The sequence below is a fragment of the Dasypus novemcinctus genome, chromosome 4 (genome assembly GCF_030445035.2).
Source record: "Dasypus novemcinctus isolate mDasNov1 chromosome 4, mDasNov1.1.hap2, whole genome shotgun sequence".
NCBI classification, from domain to species: Eukaryota; Metazoa; Chordata; class Mammalia; order Cingulata; family Dasypodidae; genus Dasypus; species Dasypus novemcinctus.
This window is the reverse complement of record NC_080676.1, coordinates 15,342,582-15,360,653: the sequence shown is the minus strand read 5'-3', so window position 1 is coordinate 15,360,653 and position 18,072 is coordinate 15,342,582. Positions and strand designations below refer to the sequence as shown.

General features: G+C 40.7%; 1 long non-coding RNA gene across 1 annotated transcript; it reads right to left on the bottom strand.

Annotated features, from left to right (window-relative positions):
* Positions 1-485: 485 nt before the first annotated feature.
* On the bottom strand, positions 486-7,746 carry LOC131278174 (uncharacterized). Its single transcript, XR_009185428.2, has 2 exons — positions 7,384-7,746; positions 486-1,385 (listed from the first exon to the last, which is right to left on the bottom strand). It is a non-coding gene; the product is annotated as an uncharacterized lncRNA (long non-coding RNA).
* Between the last annotated feature and the right edge of the window lie 10,326 nt (positions 7,747-18,072).

Here is an 18,072-nt window from a genome sequence, read left to right as displayed (position 1 = left end):
CTATGCTATGCACACCAAGTTCCACAAAGTCAAAATTATTTTTGAATAATATTAAGTAGTTTGTGGTATTTGTTTTCTGTTGTTGTTGTTTGCCTTTTTTTTCATTCTCAGTCTCTCATTAGTGTACGGGGAAGTTTCCACTGTATCTTTGGAAAACTTGTTTAATGCAGGAACCAATATATTGTAAATGTCCAATGTACCATGTACAAAATCATATATTGGTAAAAAATCCATGCAAAGTGCAAGATACAGCATGGAATGTAGTAAATAGAGTACTAAAAAGTCATTGATAACATGTTAGATTCCACATTGCAATTAATCTTTAATGCGGCTGGGGTTTGTTTAACCCCGACGCTGACGGGGGGGTCTGGAGGGATCAGGCTAGACCGCAGCGGCGTCTGAGGCTGCGGCAGACAGCCTCAGAGGGGCTCTCAGGAGTGGAGGACGCACGGCAAGGGGAGGAAGAAAGCCGCGGAGACCAGGTCTGTGCGCAAGTCCGGTTTATTGTGGAAGGGGACACAGCTTTATAGGGTTAGGGACTGCGTGGAGGGATTTGATAGGTGCGGGCGGGTACTGCTTCCTGATAGGTGATTGTAAGCGGTTGCTAGGCAGAGGGCTGGCTGAGAGGTTTGGAATAGGGGAGGGGAAAGGGGGAGTGAGAGCTGGCCGGATGTTGGGCTAGGCGGGAGATAGAAAGGGGGAGGGCAGCGCCGGCCAGCCGCTAGCAGCAAAGGCCTAGTCAGGCGTGGTCACCTTATCTAGGCCCAGTGGGCAGAGGCGGTATCACTTCTTGCCGCACCGTTTGCTACTGTGACAAGCCGGACGCCCTTCCTCCCACATTTCCCCCTTTGTTTTTATTAAGCTCCTCCGAAAAGCTTGATTTGAGGAGGGAGGGGGACTGTGCCTGTCTTAGGTCGGGATTGCGCCCAGCCGGGCAATGCCCGTGCCACACAGGTGGCCAGTCTTACCCGTCATGGGGAAGCGTGGCAGCAAAAGGCCGTGTTCCTGCCTTAGGTTGACTGGCGGGCCGATCCCGTTGCCCGTCATTGGCTAACCAGTCCAGCGCCTCGATGGAATGTTGGCGGCCTTAGATAAACAGGGCGGGGGAGGGGAAAGGGTAAAGGTAAGGGGTTAGGATGGGCGGTGAGAAGGGGCATAGGTAAGGGGCTTGGAGCTTGAGCGCGCTGCAGGGCGGCTGGCCATTCAGAGGGGGAGATGGTAGGTGGAGACTCTCGACGCCTCTTCTTCGGTGGTGTGGATTTGCTGGTACTGGACTTGAATGGGTTTACTGAGAACAGTGTTAATTTGATCTTTGACGAGCCGGACAATTCGCCTGATGACCCAAAGTCCTAGGGCTAATAGGAGGACAAGGGTGAGGAGCAGGCCTAGAAAGGGGAGAAAGTAAGAAAGGATTCCATTGGGCAGCCCCCAAGAGAAAGACCATTCGGCTTCACGTTCCTGCTTTCTCTTGTGGAGGCCCTCCCTAACTTGTGCAAGGTTATCTTGAATGAGGCCAGAGTGGTTAGCATAGAAGCAGCATTTTTCTCCTAATGCTGCGCAGAGCCCCCCTCTTTTAGGAGGAGGAGGTTTAGGCCCCTGTGGTTTTGGAGAACGACCTCGGACAGGGAGTTGAGAGATGTTTCAAGGTGGGCCATGGAAGTCTCAAGGAGGGCGATGTCTGCATCGACAGCTTGCCTAAGGGTTGAAAAGGAATTATCTTGGAGGCTGAGAGCTGCAGCTCCAGTGGCTGCGCCGGCAAGACCTAGAAGGGTGGCAATTGTGATGGCGGTGAAGACTTCCTGTTTCTGCTCATGCTGCGGGGAGCTGAAGTGCTGCCAAGAGTCAAAGAATTGGTTATCAGTATAAAAGAGAATGCGGGGGGGGGGGGGGGGGGGGCAATGAGTATGAGCACACAGGTGTCGCTGGTGGAGTTAAGGGTTTGAACATTGAGACATGGAGTGAGGCTGGAGGAAGAACATAGCCATTTGGTATTATTAGGGGGAATTAGGAACTTAGCGGCTGCATTAGGGGTGTGAGTTAGGCTGCAGAGGGACTGCATGGAGGGGAGAACTTTGCCGCTGATTTTTATTATACAGAGTCCAGTCTGGGAAACTGATCAGAGGGTGAGTCCTCTTTTTGTTTGGTTCCAATTGCAAGAGGTACCAGTGGAGTCTGGGGAGGCGCGATAGGCGCTGTTGGTAGCTATGGCTTCATAGAAGGGAGCCGCGGCGGAGAAGCAGAGCCAGCAACGTTGTGTAAGGTTGGGCTGGGATAAGTTTAAGGAGATAAATGATGCGTTGAGGAGGGCTACAAGAGGGTTGGGGGGTGGCAGGGTTTGGCGGTGGGGAGGATACCTAGTGATGGAAGGATTTAAGGTGGTAGCGGGAGGAGAAGGAGAAACAGAGGGAGGAGGGGGAGGCCGTGTGTGGGGAGGATTGAGAACTTGATTTGGGCCCATGGCGGCGGATTGTGTGCGGATTGAATTTTTCTTTATAATGAAAAAGGCACCGTAATCATAGTTGCTCATGTAAAGTCGGGCTCCCCAGGTGTGGCCCTGTAGCCAGCCTGCATTTTTAGGGTTTTTGACAGTGAGCGTAATGCTGCTCCAGTAGGGCTTAATGCTGCTCCTGTGACTTTTATCCTTAAAAGAAAGGGAGAGGTAGGGGTCCCTATTGGGAGCTCCCGACCATCCGTGGGCTATGGTTTTGCACCCCCAGGAGGGGCAGTAATAGTGCGCTGGGTCATAGCAGCCTCTGGCCGTGGAAGGACAAATATAGAAGCCTGAGACTTCATGATTATAGGGGCCATCAAGGCCTGTAAGTGAGCTGTATCAACACCGGTGAGTCTTGTGTGTAACGTTTACAAGGGAACTGATGACAGGAAGGTTGGCAAGATTACATATGTGCACTGTGAAGGAGGGAGCACCCGCAGTAATGTTATTAGCGAGGAGCTTTTCCTGCTGCCAAAGAGAGAGTGTCCAGTTAAAGGGCCGATGGCTTATACTAGCCTGGTCCGTAGTGGAGGGGAGCAGAGCTAACATGAAAAGCAGGAGAGAGTGTAGATTTTTAGGTTTTTTGTTTGAAGCTAAGGCGCGGACAGCAAGCTGTACTAGCTGTCCAAGGAGGAGGGTGTCATGAGCTAGATCTGCGGCCATATTTAGCCTCTCCATCCGATGGGCGAGTGCTCTCATCATCCGTCGTTGGAACCTGCTGCTGGCCGGTGGCGGGTTTGACGTTTCTCCCGGGGATCCAGAGCGGCTGGGAGGCATTTTCTGGAAAGACACAAGCAAACCCTCTGCCTTGGGTGAGAAGGGGACTGGGTCCCTGCCAATTGTTTGTTTCTGGGTCCTTCCAAAACACCATCGGGGCAACTGTTGGTGCGTAGGAGGGGCCCCAATGCTTATGGAGGGGGGAAAGACCGTTTTTATCAAAGGAGAGGAGGTTTATGTGAATGAGGCAGGCAGTGATAATGTCGCCTGGTTGACTATGTGGGCGTAGATCCTTCTCTTATTGAATTTGCACTTTGAGCTGGCGGTGGATGCATTCTACTATAGCCTGCCCCTGGGGGTTGTATGGAATGCCGAAGTGGTGAGTAATGTTGTAGAGCTGGAGAAATGCAGCGAATGAGGAGCTGCGATACCTAGGCCTATTATTGGTTTTAACATCCCAAGGAACCCCCATGAATAAGATGGCTTGCCGCAATGCTTTAATGCAATGCTTGGCTGTTTCTCCCGGTAAGGGGACAGCATAGCAAAGGTGAGAAAAGGTGTCGACTGTGACATGGACATACTTGAGGCGCCCAAATGATGGCACATGGGTGACGTCTATTTGCCATTGGGAGTTTGGCTTGAGGCCGCGGGGGTTGACCCCTTGTGGCTGCAACGGTCCAAGCGGCAAGAAGGGGGCGTATGTTTTACAGGCGCGCACCAAATGCTTGCACGTTTCCTTGGGGAGGCCCGGCAAAAGACGTTGAAGTGAGGCTGCTGAAAAGTGGAACTTAGAATGGAGAAGTTTGGCTTGATTGACCAAGTCTCCAACAGTGGCTATTGTATGGGTGGAGACGGTTTGGTCGGCAGCAGAGGCCCGGGTAGCCCTGAATGGCTGTGAATATGAGAAATGTACCATGGCTGTGTGTGGAGCTCGAGCTCTCGCTGCAAGGCACGGAGTGCTTGATCAATGGGCGTGTCACGTGGAAAGAAAACAGCGTGGGCAATAACTGAACAAACTTGCAGGGCATACTGACTATCAGTGAAGATGTTGACGGGCTCATTGCCGTGGTGTTGGAAGGCAGTGAGGATGGCTAGTAGCTCGCCCACCTGAACCGATCCGGGATGGGTTTGGCAGTAAATGGTTGGCAAGTCACGGCTGGGAGAGTAGGCAATATAAGCAAACTTGGTCTTAGAGGCGTCCGTGAAGACAGTAGTGGAGTTGGAGAGAGGCTTGGAGCCAGGGAAAGGGTGGTATAGTGGGGAGAGGGGGAGCCTTGTGAGGCCCTGGAGCAACTTGTGTGGGGGGGGGTAATGGCAGTTAAAGGTCCCGTGGAAGATTTCTAGAAGAATTTGAGCACGGGGGTTTTCGGAGAAAAGGGCAGTGGTGTGCTTATCAGTAAGGCATACATATTCAGAATCAGAGACAATATTCAAGGACTCTTAAAACATTTGTAAAACTTTAATGATGGCTCAAAGCTCTGTGCATTGAGCAGATGAATAAGGAGTTGGCTAAACCTGTTCTTTTTGGAAAGTAACACATGCTGTTTTTTTTTTTTTATGCTGCTTTTTCATTACTATTACTATTAGTAAATACTGTACAAGATGGTTGGGCTATGCACATAGCCTTGAAAAGCACTGCAAAAGTTTATTGTTGGGTTCTTTACAGATAAAGGAATGCAGCTGGCTTGATTTGTTCAAGAAGACATTAAAGAAAGTCTTAGGAAGTTTTAAAACAAAGTGATAGCCATACAGCTGGACTTTAACTTTTTGCAACAAACTAGCAGTATTTGGGATTGCTGCATACTAGTGTTGTTACTTTAATCTATGGTAAGGGGTTGTTTTTGTGACATATACTCTTTTATAATAATTAAAACTATAATTAACCATATTGTACTTTTCTTTAATATTATGCTGAAATATTGGTAACTTTATACACTTTTAAGCATTCATAGAAACTTTTTATCCATATGACTTTAATTAATAGAGGGTTTAAGGGAAGAAAAAGTTGTTAATTTTATAACACTGTAAAACACCTTTATTTAGCTTATAACATATTAAATGAACTTAATTATTACTTTAATTTTTCTTTCAAGGTAAAAGAACAAATCTCTTATAATTAGTTTGGAACAAAAGGCCACTGTTCAGGATTAGGTCTTGAGAAAGCAGTTTTGAACGTTATGTTCCTTTAAGAGATAAAGCTTTCTTTCTTGGAACATCGAGGAAACGATAAGCACAAGAAACATAAGACAGACTCTCTTTGTATACTGACTGAGGATAAGAACTTTTACTAAAACAGATTAATGGTGAGAGGCCTTGAGAAAGAACAAAAATTTTCAACTTTGCATCAGCATACTACCCAACACTAAAGCCTGTAAAATTTTATAGATAGACCCATTAAATTTTATTTAACTTTAACTGTAAAAATTCCTTTTCCACCAACCTTCTGCACTTTCAGTATTCAGTCAGGTTTTGTCCCACACTCTACTCTTTCCAATAATCAATCATTTTATCTCAGGACAAAATCATCTTCTGTTTCCTTAATAATAAAAACACATTCCATATAGCCTACATCAAAGTTATCAAGCAAACCTCTTATAACAATACTGTGAACATTAAACAAGCTTGTTAAAATAATGAACTTTTCTTTAAATACTTAGTAACATGCAATATTAGAAACAGTTTCCTAGAAGCAAGTTGGCAGGGAAGGCTGGTTGCTGCCAATCTTTCCTGTTATAAAATTACCTTTTATTATTATCATCATCAATTCAGTTTTATATATATTTAAGAATGACCTTTTGGAATTAGCCATTTAATACTTTAATGTAAACAATGCTTTATTAAACCTTTTATTTATAACCATATAGACTATTGAAGACAAATTTTATGTTTATAGAACACATTCCCTTACTTAAAGTTATCACAATACCTTTTACAGCTTGCCATCTGCAAATTAAGTTTCAAGAGTTCATGAAAAATTAGCTATTTTACTTTAGGACAAAATACGCCTTTTTGCAAAACTTATTACATTTCAGTTAGCATTTTCACAAACTTTTAACCTTTTTTAATATTCATTTAAGCTTTACATTCTTTATATTATCCTGTGAAGAAAAATAAGTTATTCATTTTAATCTGGGCAAGAACAACCTTTTATGAACACGTACAGTTAATCTTGTCAATCAAGACTTACGATTTCTATTATTGTAGATATTTTATTAACATTTAAGCTCATGTATTGATATAATAAACTTAAGTATTAATATAAGCGCTTATTTAATTTTTGGCCATTTGTATAGAGCTCTTTTATAAATTTTTATTAATTTATATTTACCATCCGGAGGTATCAAAATATACACTGACATTGAACGAACAGACAAACACAGAACAATCACAACACAGTAACAGAAACATACAGTTTACAATTAACTCATAATTCTTACTTTCTTGGTATAGCTGCTTTTAAGTTCTTATTAAGATTTCCTCTGGAATCCATGTTGCCTGTAACATGCAAGCTTGTGCTCGGAAACATTCCTATCAGTTATCAGCAATCAGCTAAAATAACCCGAGCAGCAGTTAGGCAGACCATTAGCACACATTTTTGGATAATTACTGTAAGACTATAGTGAGACTTGAAGTTCAGGAGTAAACTATTGATTTAAAACTGAAAATTTCTTTTTAAACCTTGATAAAATTTTTGTACTAATTTTAATATCTTGGTTAAAGAAGTCCAATTAGAATTAGCATGGAAATAAAACAGAACACCAATGTTGCCATGTTTTTCTCTCATACCAGTGGATTAACTATTATTAGCCTTTACTAGCCCAGAGCTACATTGTCATGTAGATAGTAGGGAGCTTGAGGAGTTGTGAAAAGGGTGGGCGGGCGTTTGCTGGAACAGAGTTGATTACCTTATAAGCTTGTGTGGATTTTCGGGCTTGTGGCTGGCCTTGTTGATAGGCGGGGCCAATTTCAGATAGGTATCAGGGTCCGAGAGATTGGCAGTAGAAAGCCAGGGGTTGAAGGGGACCAGTAGATCCCAGTAAGCCTGGAGTTGCCTGCCCGAAACTTTACATTGGTGACAGGCTAGTAGGCCAGCAAGCGCTCTGACTTGCGGCGCTTGGCGGGAAGATAGACGCCCGCCCATTTTTTTGCCGGGGGCCGATAACCGGGGTCCTTACCTTGAGAGCGGGGCGAAGGGGTGGGAGCGAGGTCCCACGGGGGTGAGGCAGCGGTCACGCCGGACCGGACTTGAACCGCTACCACGTTGGGCGCCAGTTGCGGCTGGGGTTTGTTTAACCCCGACGCTGACGGGGGGTTCTGGAGGGTCAGGCTAGACCGCAGTGGCGTCTGAGGCTACGGCAGACAGCCTCAGAGGGGCTCTCAGGCGTAGAGGACGCACGGCAAGGGGAGGAAGAAAGCCGCGGAGACCAGGTCTGTGCGCAAGTCCGGTTTATTGCGGAAGGGGACACAGCTTTATAGGGTTAGGGACTGCGTGGAGGGATTTGATAGGTGCGGGCGGGTACTGCTTCCTGATAGGTGATTGTAAGCGGTTGCTAGGCAGAGGGCTGGCTGAGAGGTTTGGAATAGGGGAGGGGAAAGGGGGAGTGAGAGCTGGCCGGATGTTGGGCTAGGCGGGAGATAGAAAGGGGGAAGGCAGCGCCGGCCAGCCGCTAGCAGCAAAGGCCTAGTCAGGCGTGGTCACCTTATCTAGGCCCAGTGGGCAGAGGCGGTATCACCTCTTGCCGCACCGTTTGCTACTGTGGCAAGCCGGGCGCCCTTCCTCCCACACTTTAAGATACTACAACTTACAAATTTTGATGTGGTCGCAAAAAGGATATCCATAATTACCTGAAAAGGTTATTGAAATACTTCTCTCTTTTCCTATTACATAGTTGTACAAGACCATGTTTTCTTCATATACTTTCAACCAAACAGAAGAAGCATATCACAATAGATTAAGTATACAATATATGAAAACCCGACTGTATTCTATTAAGCTGGGTATTAAAGAGATTTGCAAACCTGCCACTCTTATTACTATTTTTTTTTGTTTTGGAAATACAGTTATTCTCATAAAATATATTATTTAAGTTAACATGTAATATTTTTAACAGTTTGTTGTTGTTCTTGTTGACTGTTGTCTATTCAGATCCTGCTTAGCTCATGAGAGAAGCAAAAAATTAAGAAAAGGTTGTCAGAAAAATGTTAATAATAATTTCTTAGATTTAGACAACTTCAAGTTAAAATTCAAAAATTAAAGGATTTTTTTCCTATTTAGAAAAGTCACTAACCATATTCTCCTTGCAAGTTAATTATTGATTAAAAGCAGTGACTATTTCAAATGCAACACATGACTTAAAAGGATAGAGTAAGAGTTATACCATTTTTAAGATTTGAAACTCACACTTGATAAAAAATGTCTCTGTGAAACTAGCATCAAAAGTTCCTGAAAACAGAATTTCACTGATGTAACTTTAAAAATATGCTTCGGGCTCTACCCTGGTGACTTAGCTCAGAAAATTCTGGGAAAACATCGATAATGCTGTGACAACTTAACTTATAATTCAGTTTGATTAAAAATGTTCTCATAGGGGCGGCTAGTTGGAGTTAGTGTTCAGACTGGCAAAGCAGTGGAAGGCCTAGGTGTAGCTCTGGGCCTGCAGGGTTTCAGAGGCTCAAGGGATCAGAGAAGATGCTCTGTGATGAGCACTTGCTGGAAGAGGGGCAATCTCAAGTAACAAAAGCTGACCTTGTATATTGTGATTGAATTATCTTATTTTTTCACAATGAGTTATACCCTTATAAAACAAGCTAAATATTTTATTGCTGGAATGCACAAAGAGATTAGTGACATCATCAGTGATTCATACTCTATTAGCCAAACCTTGTGATGATTCAGGGAAACCCAATTTAAAGCCTGGGCCTCATAATCAATGACAACCTCTTCACATTGTCACAATACCAAAATCGAACTTTCTTTAAATGACCCCATAAAAAGCCACATATGATTCCTTGTATAGGTGGACATGTGGAAGTCTCAGCAACAATTAACAAACAGTACAATATTGACTTAGATTGTCTTAATGATAACTCATGCAATTAGTGCTCTAAGCATCTACAATTACCTCTATTTCAATATTGCTTTACTATAGACCTTCAGGTCATGCACGTGGTTATTTTACAACTGGAATATGCATTTCAGTTTCTTAGTCAAATCTGGAACCTAGACTTTTATCTATTTTCATGATGTATTTTCTCAAATTATATAAAGGTTAAACGAAATAGCAAATGCTGTGTGGACCGTCTCTCCTGCATCAGGATTTAAGCTCATTACATCAGCCCAGGTCCCCACAGCTCATTTTGATCTGGGCTTCTTGTTTGATATGCCGTTGAGTATTAACTCTCTCTTAATTATCTTAACAGAGAGAGGATTCCTAAAGCAGGAAAGATATTGGATTAGGTTTAGATTAATGAAAACTTACTTCTGCTAGTTGCAAATGTATATGCTATACACAATTCAGGTTTAAAACAATTTAAAAATGCTGAAAGATTTCTGAATAAACAAATGCAGCTATAAACGATGTACTATCTAGGAAATGTGTTAGTCATATTGTTTTACATAATTAGTTTCAAGATGTAGTGGCTCCATTATACAACCATTGTATGCATAAATTTTATTATCTTACTCCATCTATCACAAGACTATCAGGTAGAACCACAAAGTAGAGTCCCACAGTACACACGGTATGTAGGCTGGTAATACAAACTTGCATATTCATTAAAGCCACATGGACTAACATCAAACTAGAGGAACTTTTAAAGAGCCAGAGGTTCCATATCACCTCTTCATGAGAAGTTTTGGAAAATATTTAAATTATTTCGTAAGCAAACTTTTAAATTTTACTCTATATAACATTTTGTATTTCCATGTCACTAAGAAACATTCTTAACAAGATTATCATTCAACTTAGAATATTTCCTTTCTATATTGTGTGCATAAAAGTTATTTGACCTGCAACCACAAAATCTTTTGCTTCTAGAAGTCTTAGAGGGCTTTCATAAAGTAGCTAGGTATTGCTTTATTGTCTGAAATCATGTTGGTTATACATGTATAAAATATTTTTGATAGAAAGAGAAAGAAATATATTCATGCTATGAAACACTTTTTAACAAGGAGTTGTAGCAAAATTCTATAAGTATAGGACATTCACCCATTGAAAAATTAAGGAATCAGTCACTACCTCAATATTTAATTTGAAACTTTCATTGAAAAAAGCATCATATAGTAAAGTTTCATTTCCTCAAATAGATGCAGATTACATGAATATTTAATGTATCATTTTATATGTTTTTAAACATTGCACAACAAAGTTATTTTCAATATTTATATCCATATTTTAATTCTCACCTTTTGTGATTATGGCAGTCTCAGGAATGTTATATAACTATAATTCATTTTTTAATTCTTAAAAATTTTTTATTATCTTATTTTTAAAGATACAAGATCACACAAAATGTAACATTAAAAAATATAAGAGGCTCCCATATACCCCACTCCCCACACCCCCCACTCCTTCCACATCAACATCTTCTTTCCTCCGTATGTCATACATTTATTGCATTTGATGAATTCATTTTGGAGCACTGCTACACAGCATGGATTATAGTTTATATTGTAGTTTACATGCTCTCCCAATCCATTCAGTGGGTTTTGGCAGGTTATATAATGTCCTGTAGCTGACCCTGCAATATCATTCAGGACAACTCCAAGTCCCAACAAGCATCTGAACATATCTATATACCCTATATGTGGGCCCTGGTGAACTCCCTCCCACCCATGCATCCCCCATCAATGACCCCCCACACCAATGGTCCTCCCCTGCCATAGTCAAACCCCTCTGTGATCAAAAATTTCTTAAAAAATTAAGCCTAATATATTGCCAAATTCAACTAATAGGAAAATGCAATAGTAATGATAGGTTTAAAGATTAGAAATAAAATATGTAATAATGTAGAAAAACCAAAATAAAGTAAAAAATAAATTGGGGTATTAAAAAAATGAGGGAAACGGACTTGGCCCAGTGGTTAGGGCGTCCATCTACCACATGGGAGGTCCCCGGTTCAAACCCCGGGCCTCCTTGATCCGTGTGGAGCTGGCCCATGTGCAGTGCTGATGCGCGCAAGGAGTGCCCTGCCACGCAGGGGTGTCCCCTGTGGAGGGGAGCCCCACGCGCAAGGAGTGCACCCGTAAGGAGAGCCGCCCAGGGCAAAAGAAAAGTGCAGCCTGCCCAGGAATGGCGCCGCCCACACTTTCCATGCCGCTGACGACAACAGAAGCAGACGAAGAAACAAGATGCAGCAAATAGACACAGAGAACAGACAACCGGGGGAGGGGGGGAATTAAATAAATAAATCTTAAAAAAAAAAAATGAAATAATCATTAAAATTTTTTTTTTTACATTTTGCCTTCAATCAGTGTAATAGGTGTTGCCCTGTATGTGCAATGACAAGGCAATCTCTTCCATTTCTTCCTCAGAATCTTACATCATTTTTAAAAATTATCTTCAAGGAAGTTTTAGGTCACAGTAAAGTCCCATATAGAATGTAAGGGACTCTTAAATGCCCAACATCCCCCTCTTTTTCCCCCTGCTCCCTGCAATGATCTTTTTACATCTGGATGTTACATTTGCTGCAACTGATGTACAAATAGTGAAATGGAGCTACTAACCATGGTTACATTATGATTTACATTCTGGTTTACATTTTAGACTGTACACTTTTATAAATTTTTGGTGAAATTTAACATAGACTGTATCCATCATTGCACAATCATGCAGAACATCTCCATTGCCCCGCCAGTTACCCCCTTTTCCATCTACTCTATTCCTCTCTCCCCATCCCCTCGGTGCCCACAGTGACAACCAAGCTTCACTGCTTGAAGGACAAGATTCATAGATACTTGTAACAATGCTGGGGGCTCATACTAGTCTGTCTTCCTCCATTGGGAGCCACCCATGTTCTCCAGAGACACCTTCCCCTCTCTTTGAGAACATCAGGCCTTCCAAGGATGGGGGGTACAATACCTTCCCACTCATTGTATGGGTCTCCACCCACTGATATAACATGCTATGAAAAGATGAGCACTCACATATTCATTAGAAATCTGCCTACGTGCACCCTATGCCAGATGACCACCATCAAACACCTTAAACCAGTAACCCTTCCTTCTTATATTTGCTAAAGAGATTTCTCAACATTATAATTTCAACCACATACAAGACAATCTCCCAATAAAACCTGCTCCTCCTCAACCCTCCCCCAAATTCCATGGACCATCTGACCCATTCTTCCAACCCTAGCCCCCCTCAAGCCTACAAAACCCAACCCAATAGTATCCCTAGATCTCCGTCTTATCCCTTCACTGCACAACTACTTGCCTCCACTTCATCATAGATTTTGCCCCTATGGGCATTGGCTCACAACCTTCTTCTCCCTGCTTATTTCCTGTAAGCCTATCTTCCAGTCTCTAGCTCTCTGAGACAGACTGATTTGCTTAAATCATATCAGAGAGGTCATGTAGTATTTATCTTTGATGACTGGCTTGCTCCACTCAACATAAGATCCTTAAGATTCATCCATGTTTTCCCGTGTGTTAGCACTGTATTCCTTCTTACAGCTGAGTAGTATTCCATTGTATGTATATATCACATTTTGTTTATCCATTCATCTGTTGATGGGCATTTGGGTTGATTCCAAGTTTTGGCAATAGTGAATAATGCTTCTATGAACATTGGTTTGCATATATTGGTTTATGTCCTTGTTTTCAGTTCTTCTGGGTATATATGCAGCAGTGGAATTGCTGGGTCATATGGCAAATCTATAGCTAGTTTTTTGAGGAACTTCCAAACTGCCCTCCACAATGGCTGGATCCTTCTACATTCCCTCCAGCAGTGGATGAGGGTTCCCATTCCTCCACATCCTCTCTAACACTTGTAGTCCTTTGCTATTTTAATAGCTGCCAGTCTAATAGGTGTAAAATGTTATCTCATTGTAGTTTTGATTTGCATTTTCCTAATAGCTAGTGATGTTGAGCATCTTTTCATGTGCTTTTTAGCCATTTATATTTCTTCTTTGAAGAAGTGTCTGTTCATATCTCTTGCCCATTTTTTAAATGGGTTGTCTTTGCATTTTTGAGATAGAGGATTTCTTTATATATGCTGAATATTAGTCTCCTATCAGATATATGGTTACTAAATATTTTCTCCCATTGGGTAGGCTCTCTTTTCACTTTCTTGATAAACTCCTTTGAGATGCAAAAGGCTTTAATTTTGAGGAGGTCCCATTTATCTATTTTTTCTTTCACTACTTGAGCTTTGAGTGTGAAGTTCACGAAGTCATTTCCTATTACAAGATCCTGTAGATGCTTCCCTACCTTGGCTTCCAAGGTCTTTATGGTCTTGGTTCTTACATTTAGATCTTTGATCTACATTGAGTTGATTTTTGTATAAGGTGTGAGATGGTATTCCTCTCTCATTCTTTTGCATACGGATATGCAGTTCTCCAAGCACTATTTGTTAAAGAGGCCATTCTCTCCCAGTTGAGTGAGCTTGGTGGCTGTGTCGCATATTAGATGACTGTATATGCGAGGATCTATATCAGAAATTTCAATTCATTTCCATTGATCAGTATGTCGATCCTTGTGCCATACCAAGCAGTTTTGACCACTCTAGCTTTAAAGTCAGGTAGTATGATTCTTCCAATTTCATTGTCCTTTTCCAGTATATCTTTGACTATTCAGGGCCTCTTTCCCTTCTGAATAAATTTTATGGTTAGTTTTTCCAGTTCATTAAAAAATGTGTTGATTTTTATTGGTATTACATTAAATCTGTAGATCAGTTTGGGTAGGATAGACATCTTAATGATGTTTAGTCTTCCTATCCTTGAACAGGGAATATTCTTCCATTTATTTAAGATTTCTTTGATTTCCTTAAACAGTGTTGTGTAGTTTTCTGTGTATAAGTCTTTTACATCTTTAGTTAAATTTATTCTTAGCCATTTGATTTTTTTAATTTATTATTGCAAATGATATTTTTTTTCTTGATTTCCTCCTCAGATTGCTCATTATTGGTGTACAGAAATGCTACTGATTTTTGCACATTGATCTTATAACCTGCGACTTTACTGAACTCATTTTTAAGTTCTAGAAGCTTTGTTGTGGATTTCTCAGGTCTTTTTATGAATAGGATCATGTTGTCTGCAAATGGTGAAATTTTGACTTCTTCCTTTCTAATTTGGATGCCTTTTAATATCTGTTTCTTGCCTCAGTGCTTGAGCAAGTACATCTAACACAATGTTAAATAGGAAGGGTGATAGTGGGCATCCTTGTCTTATTTCTGATTTTAGAGGGAAAGATTTTAGAATTTCACCATTGTATATGATGTTGGCTGTGGGTTTTTCATATATATACCCTTTATCATATTCAGAAAATTTCCTTCTATTGCTATCTTTTGCAGTGTTTTTATAAGGGAAAGGTGCTATATTTTGTCAAATGCTTTTTCTGCATCTATAGAGATGATCATCTGATTTTTTTTCTTTCCATTTGTTTATGTGGTGTATTACTTTGATTGGTTTTCTTATGTTGAGCCATCCTTGACTACTAGGGATGAAATCCACTTGGTCATGGTGTTTAATTCATTTGATGTGTTGTTGAATACGATTAGCAAGTATTTTGTTCAGGATTTTAGGATCTAGGTTCATTAGCGAGACTGGTCTGTAATTTTCCTTTCTTGTGTGTCTTTGGCTTTGGCATTAAGGTAATGTTGGCATCATAGAATGAGTTAAGCAATGTTCCTTCTATTTCAATGTTTTGGAAGAGTTTAAGCAAGATTGGTGTTAATTCTTTCCAGAATGTTTGGTAGAATTCACCTGTGAAATCCTCTGGCCTGGGGCTCTTCTATTGGGGGTGGGGTTTACCTACGAATTCTATCTCTTTATCTTTACTTGTGATTGGTTTGTTGAGATCATCAGTTTCTTCTTTCATCAATGTAGGCTGCTTATGTGTTTCTAGAATGATGTAACCATTTCCTCTAAATTGTCCTTGTTGGCATATAGCTTTTCAAAGTATCCTCTTATGATAGTCTTCATATCTGTGGAGTCATTTCTCATTTCTTATTTTGTGTACTTGCATCTTCTCTCTTTTTTTCTTTGTTAGTCTAGTTAAGGGTTTTTCAATTTTACTCATCTTCTCAAAGAACTAGCTCTTATTTGTTTATTTATCTAGTGCTTTCTTATTTTCTATTTCATTTAGTTCTGGTCTGATCTTTGTTCTTTCTTTCTTTCTTCTTCCTTTCATGTTTTTTTTTTTATTAATTCCTCCACATGTGCAATTAAGTCTTCAATTTTCCCTCTTTCTTCTTTTTTGATATATGAATTTATGGCTTGAATTTCCCTCTCAGTGCAGCTTTAGCTGCATCCCATAAGTTTTGTTATGTTGTGTTGTCATTTTCATTAGTTTCAAAGTAGTTACTGATTTATTTGGAGATTTCCTCCTGGACCCACTGTTTGCTTAACTTCCATATCTTTGTGCCTAATCTGGTTCTCTGGCCCTTGCAGATTTCCAGTTTTATTCCATTGTTGTCAGAGAAATTATTTTGTATGATTTCAATCTTTCTCAATTCATTGAGACATTCTCTGTTGCCTAGCATGTGGTCTATCTTGGAGAATGATCCACGTGCACTTGAGAAGAATCCATATTCTGCTGTATTGGGGTATAGTGTTCTATATATTTCTATTAGGTCCAGATCCTCCAATATATTATTCAAAGTTGTTGTTCCTTTTTTTTTTTTTTAATTGTCTCCCCGCCCCCCCACCCCAGTTGTCTGTTCTCTGTGCCCATTCACTGTGTGTTCTTCTGTGTCCACTTGTATCCTTGTCAGCAGCACTGGGAATCTGTGCCTCTTTTGTTGTTGTTGCGTCATCTTGCTGCATCAGTTCTCTGTGTGTGTGGTGCTGCTCCTGGGTAGGCTAGACTTTCATGCTGGGCGGCTCTCCTTACAGAGCACATTCCTTGAGTGTGGGGCTCCCCTATGTGGGGGGCACCCCTGTGTGGCATGGCACTCCTTGCACACATCAGCATTGCACATGGGCCAGCTCCACATGGGTCAAAGAGGCCCTGGGTTTGAACCATGGACCTCCCATGTGGTAGGCGGACACTTGATCCATTGAGTCAAGTTCACTTCCCTATTGTTTCTTTATTGATTCTCTATCAAGATGTTCTGTCTAATGGTGTATTAAAGTCCCCCACTATAATTGTAGAGGTATCTATTCCTCCACTTAGTTTTTCCAGTGTTTGCCTCATGTATTTTGAGGCATCCTGGTTAAGTGCATAAATGTTTGTGATTGTTCTTTCTTATTGAAAGATTACCCCTTTTACTAATATATAGTGTTTGTCTTTGTCTCTCACAATAGTTTTGCATTTAAAATCTATCTTTTCTGATATTAGTATAGCTACTCCTGTCCTTTTTTGGTTATTGTTTGCTTGTAAGATTGTTTTCCAGTCATTCACTTTCAACCTCCTTGAATTCCTGGGTCTAAGGTGGGTTTCTTATAGACAGCATATAGATGGGTCATATTTTCTTATCCATTCTGCCAATCTGTGTCTCCTGATTGGTGCATTTAATCTGTTAACATTCAGTGTTATTACTCTCAAGGAATTACACTAGCATATTTTCTTTTGATTTGTATATGTCATATATTGTTTTTATTTCTCTTTTTGTATTTTTAGTTGTTCTTACACTCTCCTCCAAGTTCTGTCTCTCCTGTTTTGCTCTCTCAACCTGTAGAACTCCCTTTAATATTTCTTGAAGGGCAGGTTTCTTATTGGCATACTCTTAGTTTCTGTTTATCTGTGAATATTTTGAACTCTCCTTCATTTTTTAATGCTGGTTTTGCAGTATAGAGCATTCTTGACTGGAAATTTCTTTCATTTAGTACCTTGATTTTTTCATACCACTGCCTTCTTGCCTCCATGGTTTCAGATGAGAAATCAACACTTAATCTTATTGAACTTCCCTTGTATGAGATGGTTCCCTTTTTTCTTGCTGCTTACAGTATTTTCTCTTTGTCTTGAGCATTGGATGATTTGATAAGTATATGTCTTAGAGTAAGCCCATTGGGATTTATACAGTTTGGGGTGCACTGTGCTTCCTGGACATGTACATCCATCTTCCTCAATAAGGTTTGGGAGTTTTCAGCCATTATTTCCTCCAACACCCCTTCTGCCCCTTTCCCTTCTCTTCTCTTTCTGGGATACCTATAACATGTATGATTGTGTGTTTTGAATTGTCATTCAAATCCTTAAGTCCCTGGTGGATTTTTTTCTGTATTTTTATCTATCAATTCTACTATCTGTTTGATTTCATATGAACTGTCTTCCACATCACTAATTCTTTCCTCTGTCTGTTCAAATCTGCTGTTGCTTGCTAAGAGTATATTTTTTTATTTCTTGGATTGTGCCATTAATCACCATCATATCTTTTTGATACACATATCTTTTTGTGTATGTCTACAATTTCTTCAGAATGCTCACCAAGTGTTTTCTTAATATTGTTAACCTCTTCCTTCACTTCATTAAGTTAGTCCATGATATTTGTTTGGACAGTTTTGATTAGTTTTTTGATGCTCTGCATCTCTTCCTAGTTTTCAGTTTTTTCATTGGCCTGGGCCATGTCTTCCTGATTATTGTTATGGTTTGTAATTTTTTGTTGCTGTCTGGTCATCATTTTATCTTGATGGGTTTGTTCATATTTTTTAGCTTCTCCTTCTAGTCTTGGGTTTTATTTAGTTACTGTTTTTATATGTGTGTTAAG